General features: G+C 40.1%; 1 protein-coding gene across 1 annotated transcript in view; it reads left to right on the top strand.

Annotated features, from left to right (window-relative positions):
- CDH9 (cadherin 9) overlaps window positions 1–12755 on the top strand; it is a 145265-nt gene that overhangs the window by 124788 nt on the left and 7722 nt on the right. The gene's annotated exons all lie outside the window — the stretch shown is intronic.

The following is a 12755-nucleotide window of genomic DNA, read 5'->3' as shown; positions in this document are numbered from 1 at the left end:
GAAAGCCAATGCACAACCCACAGCATACGCTAGATGTCATGAGTCCAGAAGGTCCCACCAAACCATAGACCTGCTCCTCAGGGATAATGCCTCCCCCTCAAGAGGGAACATTGGGGTTAATTGAGAACATTGAAGAACATACATCAACACTTTCTTGCTTATGTTCAAATTTAGCCTGTTTTGTCCCATCCAGACCCTAACATTCCCCAGACACTAATTTAAGATTTGAACAACATCTCCATCATGCCCAGTGTAATAATGTGCAATTGGTGTATCGTTAGCATACTGAGTATACCATAACCTGCACCTACAGATGACTTCTTCCAGTGGCTTCATGTATAGGTTAAAATACAAAGAGGAGAGGTCTGAGCCCTACAGTATCCTGCAAGGAAGTAGCCACACTTCCCTTTCTGCCAGCTGAAGGAAGGAGGCAACCTCTCCCCAACAATGCACTAAGGAGGAAACAGAACAACTATAAATGGTCCCTCCAATTCTAAAAGGATTCAATCATAAATGGTATGAAAGGCTGCAAGAGATATAATTGGACTAGGAGGGCACAGTCTCCCTATCTAGTTCCTGAAAAAGGTCATCCCACTGCCCAATGGCAATGAATGCCATTCCTATCCCATATCCAGGGCTGAATGCTGACTCAAGAGGTCCAGATAATCTGCTTCATCTAGGACACTGCAGTTATCTCAACAACTTTCCTTAAAAAGGGGAGGTTGGAAACTGGGTAATAGTTGTTAAGAATAGCTGGATTAAGGAAGGGTCTCTTAACAAAATGACACTCTACAGCCCCTTTCAAGGCTGTTGTCATCACCTTTTCTCACAATGAGGTATTGACCACCTTCAAGATCCAGATTGTCACACACCCTCTACCCTTACACTGAAGTCACAGGGGACAAGGATTTAACCATGAGATAGCAGAGGTCATGCCAGTGAGAACCTTATCAACTTCATCAGCATCTACAGGCCAAAAGACAAATATAACAACAACAACTCATATCCTTGTTTCCACTTGCCTGGGCTACTGCAATTTGCTCTACCTGGGGCTACCTTCAAAAATTATCAAGTCCAGAATTGAGCCAGTGCAGAATGCAACAGCCTGGCTGCTGGCAAATATCTGCGGATATAAGCACATTACACCTGTGTTTTAGTCCCTGTACTGACTTCCTATTGGCTTCCAAGTGCAATTCAAGTGCAAATTTTGACCTTCGAAGTCTTGCGTGGCTTGGCTCTGAGGTATTCCAGGACTATCTTCTTCAACCCATCTCAATCTGCCTGAAATAGGTGTCCTGTAAGAACCTGCTAGTGGCCCCTCACTTGTGGAATGTAAAAGTGGGGGACCGCTAGCAGGTTCTCCTAGATCATCCACATGTATTTTTCAAAATATAATTTATGTTATTAATGTTATACTATGAAAACCAGTAACAGTGGCCTGGCAGATGTACCAGCTTACCTGTTCCCAAAAGAAAATTGGACACCCTAAACAAGGCCACTGACCAATAGCTTTCCACTGTAATAAGGGCAGAGAGATATTGATGCTTTGCTCCCCTCATTGCCATGGTGTTGAACGTGAGCTCTTCCCCATGCTTGATCAAGTCCCCTTTTTCTCCACTGGTGATCTGGGCTGCTTCATCTCCTGGAGCTCCACAGTTAATCTAGGAGCCTTCAGGGATCAACCCACAGAAAGAAACCACTTGGGACCACTCACCTCAAGAAGCTAAGATGCCTCTGTTGGTAGAGATCAACCAGGCATTCAACAGAACCACCTGCCTGCTGGGAAACTCCCCAGGAGCCCAACAAAATCCATCAGAGTCCATCTGACATCTGGGACAGGCCGAGAATCACACCTGTAGAAAAAAAGTATCATGTTTCAAGCCCTGAATGGGTAAAACAAAGGATGAAAAAGGACTAGTTTAAAAGACTCTGGGAAATTGGCAGTGAATAAAGAAGAGTTTGCAAGGAAGAAGAGAATAGGATCAGCCGGGGAGTTAGCATAGGGGAAACCCTTCATGGTTTGTTAAATCTCTTCCTCCCGGAATAGAATACGTTCAAATATAGAGGAAATAGAAGAGAAATAATTTGGCAGAGGAAAACCAGTAGAAGGGAAGGAATAAGCAATGTTCACCAAATTAGAGAAAAATTCTTTCAAACCCTCAGCTGAAAGAAAAGAGTTGGGAGACAGAATCTTCTCCACTAGAGATTGCCATTAGGGAATGAATGATGGGGAAAAGCTTAGCAGGAATCCTAGCCTGAATAGCTTAAAAGAAAGCCTCCTTTGCCTCTTACAGATTTTTTTATATACAGACAGACAGACAGACAGACAGACATTTAATTAGAGGCTGTTTGTGTTTGCTGAAGTCACACAATCTGTTGGCCTGTGTGTTTTGTTTTCATCTTTCTCTGCTTGGTCATTTGAAATCTTCTCAGGCTCACCCAGAAACCTGAAAAAGACATGTGTTCTGACTAGCACAGAGTGCTCTTCTTGAGTTTTCAAAAGACTTCTTCCAAATCATTTTCAAAGCAAGCACAGCCTTAACAATGACACTATTAGGGAAAAGAGAAAGACATGGTTAAAGCTTACTTTAAGTATGCATTTCCATTCATGTGTGCTCAAAAGTTCAACTGGCTTTCCCCCAAAAACTTGTATATATTTTTAAACCTCGTTGCTTTTTAAAATCACAATTTTTATTATTACTTTTTATGTGAATTGGCAGCCAAAAATCCATCATGAGGCACAGCATCACCTTTTCCTACCTGTGTTTATGAGATGCAAGCCCAGGGACACAAACAAAATTTCACTTAAAGATGTAAAATAAATCAGTGATATCATTACCAGTCATGTGGTTAAAGATCTTCTCCTGTCACATTAAACATTGTAATTTGGCTGTCATCTTTCGACTGGGTCTGTGAGGGTTAACAATGCTTTGGGGGCACAGTCTGGGCTCTCTTTGCGTAGAGGTACTCTCACCAGGTCAACTAAGAAGGTTTTGCAACAGGAAAAAGTCTTTTTTTAAGGGCATTAGATACGAGGCAGGAAATCAATAGCTAGTTCAGGGTGGATAGGTAGAATTATAAGCTTGGCTGATTTCTAATACACACACAGGTGTCCTTTCTTAGACTAGGGCTGTCAGTTGGCTAAAGGATTGTTTAGTTATTTAGCTTTCCTCTGATTAATTAATTGATTTTATACAGGTAAAATTTATGTTCAGGCAACTTCAATGAAGTTACCCCACTAAGAATTCTGACGGAAATGAACAGGCCTTTGCATTTTTCAACTGCATTTTCAGTATCTCCCATCCATATGCTGTCACTTGACTTACTCTCCAGTCTTTCAGCTCACTTGAGATCAGGTTTGCTGAAGTGACTTTAAAGCTTCCCATTTGCCAGGTTTCAGATACTATTTAGAGCTTGGCTCCACTTACAGACTAATTCAGCAAGCACAATGCAGCTCAACTTAGAGAGCAGAAAGTGAGCAACACGGCCTAGGGAACTTTATATTTTCTGATGTTACTCATAGCTTACTATTATTTTTAGAAAAATACAGAAATCTTTATTCGAAGGGAACGGGGCAATGGTGGGCCTTATGAATTTTTTTTAAAAGACAACATGGTTATTATTTACTTACTTCTGTGAGACAAAATAATGCAACTGGTGTAGATTACACAATCACATCTTTTGTGCTGTGATATCATGAGACATAGGTCATAATTTTAATGTCCTTGTGGCTTATAGCAGACAGCTATGAAAGAAGCATTACATTTTCTACCATTATTCAAATACTAGATTGTAAAGCTTCCCTGAAGCTTTCAAAATGGTTCACTGAGATCTTCGGTGAACAGGTTTGGTTGTTGTTTTGTAAGATAAAGACAAAATCTACTAAAAAGAAAACCAAATATGGAATCTAAATGCATGGATAATGCCTCCATCCTGGTCATGGCAATTACACAAAGTCCTTTTTTTTTTTTTAACTTACATACAGACCCATTTTATAATATAGCATTCCTATTACACTTTGTCTTTTTGTATCACTTATACTGTCCTCATGTCATTGCTTTTATTGAGAAGTCTTATACAACCTTAGGTGGCTTCCTAAGATAGTGATCTGATCAAGGGATATCAAGGGGTGGGAAAAAAGACATAAAATGACTCTTTGGATCATAATAAATCATAATTTCTCCTAATGACACAGAAGAAGCAGTATATTTCATGGTACAATGTCTCCTCTTCCCATGCATAGCTGATCTTCTTATGCAAAGGAGTTCAGAAACTTTCACTCCATCTCAAATCCAGACTGGCACTTTTGAGATCTTTTCAATTAAATAAGTTGTCTTATTTATTTGAAAATTTCTGTACCACTGTTTGGAAGAATTATAGTTTTTATTATAAAATGTCCAGATTCCATTCACAAGTGTGATATTTATATCCTTTGATTTGCAGCAATGGTCCAGTCTTCTCGTATAGATACAGATACAGATACAGATACAGATACAGATACAGATACAGATACAGATACAGATACAGATACAGATACAGATAGTAAAGTCTATGGGCTTTGTTTTAAAAAAATAATAATCCAAGTGGGGAACGTTCTTCTATAAGGATACTTTATAAAAAAAATTTGTTTAGTAGGATGATGATATGAAAACATGGTGCTTTATAGAATCAGTTTCCTTGGATATGTATTTTATATATTGTCATGTTTAATAGAAAATATCAATGCAAAATTTCAAGGTCATTTCAACAAGACTCGAAAGAGCTGACATTTTATAATCTGGACCTAATTTTCCTAAGATAAATAGATGAAATTTAACTTTTGGGGACAATTCCTCCTTAAATTCTCCAGAACTTTAAGAGATCTTATTACATGTCTCCCGAATTCATTTGCTTATCTTGCTTTTGTGAGCCTCTACAAATCTGTAAATAGTTGATTTGTTATATGTATGGGAGAACGTTTCTTATACAATGTTCAGGAAAAGTTGCAGAGCTCAGTCTTGACACAGGAATTAAAACTGTTGACAGTTTTTAGACACCTATCTGGATTATTGTGCCTGCGGTTGTCAACGTAGGCTGAATTAAAGCAGTAACAGCAATTCTGAAAAGCAAAATCACCAGTTCAAAGCCAGAATAATCTTTCACAACATGGTCCTTTGTTGTGAAATAACAGAAGTACCCCACAGTATATTCAAAATTTTCAGTGCCTACTAACATATACAGTATTTATTCATAGTCTTTTCATAACTCTATTATGTGAGAAGATGAATCAGAATTTTCCTCCATCAGTATTACAGAGAAGACCTACACTTAGAAACAGTATTAGTATAAGCAGAAAGGGACAGTGCATTTATGTGGTGAATTATATAAAGATTGAGAAGATAAAACATTGTTAATAGCTAAGAATGACTGTTATTCAGAGACCAATAATTTTGACTGGTGATATATCACTTTTTCTAGTCTCTGTGGTTACAAAAAGCTAGCACTGGAATTTAACAAGCAAGTGGGGGAAGTGTGAATAAAGAGTTATACTTTCTTACAGTGGCTTCTGCAACAAACAGCAGTGGTGCCAAAATGACAACAAGCATGCAATAACATAATTATTCCAATGCCACAATTATGTATTAGTGTCTGGACACTCATTTACCCACCTTGGTTCCCCACCCCCACCCCATCATTACCCATCCATCATCACGTAAAGTTTACATAGGCTATAATATCCTAGCAAATGGCTTTCCATGAACATTTATTAGATCTTGGGTTACTTCTTGTGTAGTTGAGAGTAAACTAGGAGAACCAATCTTGTTGCAAACTATGAACTAAAGCTGTTCATGCTGTTTCAAAATGTAACATTATATGTGAAGTAAGCCAATAAAGTACCATATATACCAGAATGAAGATCTGGGTTAGATTTGGAGTTAATAAAGAATATTTATTTATTAAGTGAAATGAATGTAAGTGCAGCCAACTAATTCAGATCAGATATCTCCTTCATATATTTCTTGAACCAGGGAGGCAACAGAATCAATTCATGCTTATCCAATTATCCAAGTCTCAAATCACTTCTAGTTCAGATGTAGTTATGTATCAATGCAACTCAGTCCAAACTGTGATACCTCACCTTGTAAAAACAAACAAGGAGTTAACAAAAAAACAAAATTCCTCAGAACACATGTGCAAACTCTCAAAGCAATTGACTGACTCTTAAAAGAAGATATGGTGCTTCTTTGCTTTGTTGACGGGGAACAACTGGTGCCATCTCCTATTGGACATGTTACTGGGTGCTATTCTTTCCACTCTCATTCTTCCTATTCAGGGATAGGCATGGGGCAAATCCAAATACAGTGGTATCTTGGGTCACGAACTTAATTCGTTCCGCGACTCTGGTCGCGACCCGAATTTGTCGTGACCCGAATCAAATTTTCCCATAAGGTTCAATGTAAATATGATTAATCTGTTCTGACCCCTACGAATTTGGTCGCCAACTGATTTTGGTAGCGACCCGAATCAAATTTTCCCATAAGGTTCAATGTAAATACGGTTAATCCATTCTGAACCATATGAATTTTTTTTAAAACCACAAAAATATGAAACAAAGTACAGTACAGTACGAAGAGAGAGAACACTAACCTTGCTCGAGGCAACTTCTGGCGTGGAGGACAGGAAGGCGGGTGGGGAGGCGGTTATTGTTTGGAGGGACAGTCCCCCTCCCTACAGGAAGCCACGACCACGTGTCACAGCAGGGAAAATGGCTGCGGATCCTGTTCGTCACCTGATGCGGAGTTCGCAAACGGAAGCAAAATTTTGCGAACGGTGCTGTTTGTGACCCGAATTGTTCGTGAACAGAAGCGTTCGTGACCCGAGGTACCACTGTAGTTTCTGCAATCTGCATATGAAAGAATGGAACAAACTGTTAAGAAAAGCATGATTCTGCCATTTTCACTATTTTGCATGAGTTGTTCCATTTTTGCTAGGTGAAGGGAAAAGGAAGGGACTATACAATGGACAACAGAGATAATCTATAGGTAGTCCTCAACTTACAGTGGCAGTTGGGACCAGAATTTCCAGCACTAAACAATGAAGTTGTAAAGTGCGACTACTTCACATAGCGATGACAATCCCGGTTGCTGTTGTTAAATGAATCCCATGGTCATTAGGTGAGGCAACTTCCACTAGCTTTTCACACCCAAAGTCAGTGGGAAAGCCATCAGGAAGTTGCAAGTCCTAGGCCTGCAGGCAGGTAAGTTGCTGCTGCCAGGTGGGGGAAGGAGCAAGGGGGTGCGTGGGGGTATGCAAGTGGTACAGCATGGATTGAGGGTGTGAGATGCACAAGAAGCACTGTGTGGGTCAGGGAGGGTCAGGGAGAGTGCACAAGGGTGCGTGAGAGGTGCAGTACAGCTCAGGGAGGGTGCATGAGGGTGCAATGGGGTGAGCAAGAGGTGCTGTGCAGGTCAGGGTGGGTGCAAGGGGATCTGCAAAGGGCACCTTGCTGGTCAGGGAGGATCTGCAAGGGTGTGGCATGGGTCAGGGAGGGTGCATGGGGGTGTGCGAATGGCTGGCACGATGCGAGTGCAGAGGGGCTGGGGGAGGATGCACAGGTGGGGGAGACTTGCCCCAGTGACTTGCGACCTTCCCTGCCAGCTTCCCCATTGACTTTCTGGGGAAGCTGACAGGTAAGGTTGCAAATGGCAATCACATGAGTTCTGTAACTTACTAAATGGATGCCTCTTTCCCCATTAGTTTATCAGTTGCCTTTAGTGAAAAACATTATCCTTGGACTTAATTCAGTTGAAGTAACCAGTGACAAAATTAACTTTATTATGATTAGTGGGTAACTATGAACTTTTTGTCAGTTTGTAGATTTGGTAATTTTGTATTGATGATAAAGGACCCCTTAAGTCCTGCTCTGCTGCCTTATCACGGTAGAGAGGTGTTCCTGGGAGCCATGGGCAAAGAACATCAGAAATGTTAAGAATAAATAATCCTAACAGAGTCATCCAAGGTATGAAGGTCATCCCAGGTGCCTAGCTAAAGGAAGCAAGAATGTCTATTGGGCAACAGTGATATTGGAAAATGCTGGAGCTGAATGGTCACTTTATTGACAATGGGAAAAGCATCATTCCATATGCACAGGAAAAGGCAATGGCAAACCACTTCTGTATTTCACCAAGAACACCAATTGAATGGAAAATGTAACATGATTTACAATATAGTGTTTGATTATGGGTGCCTCAGGACAGATGGCAGTCAGCATGCTACTGAAAAAGAGCTGAGGAACTTTCATCTTTCATTAATGGAAATTAATGGCTTGATTAAGGTCTTCAGGACATCTAGTTCCTGATATTGTTACACAGGAAAAGAAAACCCAGAGCTGCAAAGAGAATTACAGTGGGAATGTGCAAGGTAAGAAGCATGAACATGGGAAAGCCTAGCACAGTGAAAGATGAAATTAATCTACTACAGGTAGTCCTCAACAATTGGGATCAGAATTTCCATTGCTAAGTGATGCAGTCATTAGGTGAAACATCACAACTGCACCACTTAGTGACAGCAGTTCCCGTAGTCCTAGTTGTGGGCATTAGGCCAGGACAGTGCCGTTATTAGTCTGAGTCCTCACACTTCTCCTGCCCTGTAGTTCTTGCCTTTGCTTCAACTACCCTAACCCACTTATCTCCCCCCCAACTCTCCCCTTCTGGCTGCCCTGCACTCTGCTGCCTACCTCTTCTGCCCCCCCCCCCCGCTGCCCACAGCTGACCTTCACATCCCCCTGATGCTGGGTGAGGGTGTAGGCTTGGGATGTGTGTGGTGGGAGTGGCACGGAGGTGGAGCCTCATCTGCTGAAGGAAGATTGCCAGGCCCAGGTGGGGAGGAGGCAGCGGGACAGTGAGCAGCATGGTGGTCTCCATTACTGGGCGAGGCAAGAGAGCTGGTGGCAGCTTCCCAGGTTAAGGTGGAGGCTGTGTTGGAGGCACTGTTAGGGGTGGTGGCAGAACTGGAGGGAGGGAGGGACGTGGGGTCATGTTGGAAGCATTCCTGGAAAATGGGCCTGTGGGGATGCCCATTCACAAAGGTGCCCAGGCAACATGTGCTCCCGGCACTGGGATACCTAAGCAGCTAGGCTTCTCTTGCATGGTGTCTGGGGCCAGTGGCCCTTCAGGACCCTGGTGGTGGCAGATGAGTCCCTGAGCCACAAGTATGGCCAGCCAAGTCAGTGGGTGGCCCCCCGTCTCAATCAAGGTTTAAAAGCCTATGCCCGCTAGTGCTGCCTCTGCCTCTACATCTCTTCTCCAGATGTTTTACACTACTAATTTAATCAGCCTTAGCTGACTATGTTATGTTGGCTGGGAAAAATGGGAACTGGAGTTCCACATGTCTGGAAAATGTCAGTTTGGACAAGCATTCCTAAAATGAGGCTTATGTCACAAACAACAAAAGAAAAAAAAAACTATATTAAAATTCCACAACACATTTTTATAGGCGTAATTTTCATGATCTGCCAAAATGTACTGGACTGCAACACAGATGAAAATACTGAATGGAGACTGCTAATCTCCATCTTTCTCTATTCAAACTGTACAGAAGAACCAGTTCTTTGTAAAAAATGAATGCGAAAACTGTGTCTGAAAGTAACACGTGAGCATGTTAACCAAAAACAAACGAGAAAAACACCACCTTACATTTGAAACAAAGTATATACTAAAAATCTATATCAAAATTTTACAGAGCAAAAGCAAAGCAATTTAAAATGCTGTAAAACTCAGTAAACGTTGGAGTGGCGTAGGGTTAAGATGTTGGACTGCCAGCAGGACAACCCAGGTTCAAGTTCACTCTCAACCACATGAGCTCCCTGGGTGATTCTGAGCTAATCACTCTATCTTAGCTCAATGTATCTCACAGGGTTGCTACTGGGAGAAGGGAATGCAATACATGCCACCTTCAGCTCCTGAAGGAAAGGCAGGAAAATACACGCATACATACATACATTTCTGCTTGCCTGACCTGGGTTCAAAGCCTCCTCCTATAAGGAGATACAACTGAGAGGACACAGAAATAGGTGTTCTCAATGACTGCCTTCTTCCTTAAGAAGAGCTTAGTCCAAGAACGGCCTCTACCCTTTTTTGGCCTTCTGTAGAAGGACGAAGACCTTTGAGATTAAGCAGTTTGAGTAAGATCTGCTTCAAATATTCTATCTATCTATCTATCTATCTATCTATCTATCTATCTATCTATCTATCTATCTATCTATCTATCACCACCCATCTCATTAAAAAGTGACTCTGAGCGGTTTACAGAAAAGATAAAGTCAATTAAAATAAAATATAAAATAACATAATGTTATTATATTTTAATATAATTTTGTTATGCTTATGGTTTATTGTTTTTATAGTATTGCCTTTCTATATGGTACTTTGAGATATTTTGTACACCACCTAGAGACTATGGAGTGATGCAGTTTATAAATTTTATAAACAAATAAATAATCAGAGAAATTGCATTGAAAGCAGTTTCTAATACATTTACATTGAAGCCTAAGAATTTTAGGGAAGCTGCATGCAAAAACAAATGTTAATATCCTAGAGATATTTAAAAAAAAAACAACATTCAAAACCAGTGAACCAGAAGTCAGCCTTATTAACATGCAGAATACTGATTAACACAATTTAAAGTGGGAGGAAACTTTCTTCTTCTTCTTCTTCTTCTTCTTCTTCTTCTTCTTCTTCTTCTTCTTCTTCTTCTTCTTCTTCTTCTTCTTCTTCTTCTTCTTCTTCTTCTTCTTCTTCTTCTTCTTGTCACAGTGAAGAAGAAAATGAAGGGTTGCTTTATAGCTGGAAGAGAAATATATTCCCTGCTTCTGGTGACTTAGCCTTTGAGAATCAACTTTGTTCCCATCCTGAATTTTATTTCTAGCCACTCTGAAGTGTGTCAGAACATTGCCGACAGGTTGATGAGGTGCTGAGATGGAGGAAACCTTGCCGCCTACAGATTTCATTGTGCATTTGGCTTGTGGAGCATTCCTGCCACTTTTCCATGCTTACCTGTGTGGTTCAATGTTGGTGTCTTTTCAGTGAAAGGCAAAATGGATTAGATTTGTCTGCCAGTAGAAATCTTCAACTGTGTTTCATTTTCACACTGCCCTCTCCAACTCTAGCTGAGCATTTTGTTTCATCTCAAGGACTTGAACAGGGACTTGAAATCTGTTTGACGGTGGGGTAGCACATGTGAGTGGCTATAATTGTAACATAAGGCACTCAAAGTGGCTGGAGATTTCAGAAGGTCACTCCTGAGCTTGCCAAACAGAGTACTGAGAATTCTTCAGTGCACTGTAACCTACTAGCTGCACCTGGGAGTAAGCCATTTTTATGGATTTCTAGGAGAATCCCTACTATAAAACACAAAGCAATGCACAGATTTTGCAGAAAGTATACTTGAGCTGCATACATTATTGTAGTAGCAGGTTAAGTTCACTGTGGGAAGCAGAAGGCAAGGATTTGCAAGACAAAAAAGAAAAGTGTGTGATGCAAAGATGAGTTTCTAGGCCTAAGAACCAGAAATATTATTTAGATAAGGTGGGTTTAGGAGATGCTTCCTGTTCATCATTCGTGCTTTAAATTGACTGTGGTCTTTCCTTGGAAGCACTGTTTTTTCCCGTTCTTATAAGATTTTTGTAAAGAAACCACAAAGGATATTTTCAAACCAAACAACATCATATCCATACTTTTATCATTTAAGCTGTCCTATGTTCAGATTGACTTGATTCTAAACCAGCCTAAGAAAATCCAGGAGAGAGGTACCTTGGCAATAGCTTGCAATTGTCCTCCCGTTGGACAAGGAGGACTCCTTGTTGCTGAACCCTCCTACGTTTTTGTTCCAGGAAAGTATCTGCCAACTACTTTCCTTCCTATGGGTATCTTCCTGGGCCTATATATTTGTATGTGTTTGTGCTTATATTCATGTATATACACACACATCAAATACATATACGCAGCTAAACCTAAAGCATTAAAATGCACGTGCATGTAAAAAAATACCTTTTTTACTCCACTGTTTCTTTCTCATGTTCTTTCCTTTTAATAAAAGGAAGAAATACATAAAAATGCTTTAACATAAAAGTGAAAAAGTACAACCAAAAAAAAGTTAATATATCATTATATTAGTACACAGTTCCAATTCTGTGTACTATTTGTATCCAGTTTGTATGCTTATCTAATATAAATGTTATTCAAGTACATATATCTTTCTAATAGAGTTATATGACTATCCTTTTTTTTTTTAACCTAGTGTATTTTGTATAAATGAGTCCCATATTTCATTGTACTTGTCCATACAAAGTCTACATCTGTAGACAATCTGCTCATAAGTAGCAAGTGCAAACAAGTCTTCAATCCATTGATTAAATGGGGCCATACATTTATCTTTCAATACTGCAACATTGGTCTGTTGGCCACAATAAGGGCATGGAGAATCCATTTATGTTGTCCAATTGTCAAGTTCCATGAACTAGGTATATAGTTCAAAAGAATATTATCCTCTGAAAAATTTAGCTTTTGTTGCACAATCATATTTATAAAGTCCAGTACTTTCTCGCAAAGCTTGAAAAGTATAGGACATTGTAAAAACATTTGTTTTAAAGAAGCATTGTCCTTATTACATCTACAACAAAATGCTGATTTCGGCAGTCCTTTTCTATACAGATGTAGTGGAGTCCAATAAATTCTAAACATTATTTTTTTGTTGTATAAGTCGTAATTTAAGGTCCA

This window comes from Python bivittatus, unplaced genomic scaffold, assembly GCF_059951505.1.
Source record: "Python bivittatus isolate LINGU-HERP-01145 unplaced genomic scaffold, Pbiv_v1 ctg000840_np1212, whole genome shotgun sequence".
Classification (NCBI taxonomy): Eukaryota; Metazoa; Chordata; class Lepidosauria; order Squamata; family Pythonidae; genus Python; species Python bivittatus.
Note: the sequence above shows the minus strand (reverse complement) of the source record. Positions and strands in the feature narration are given on the sequence as shown.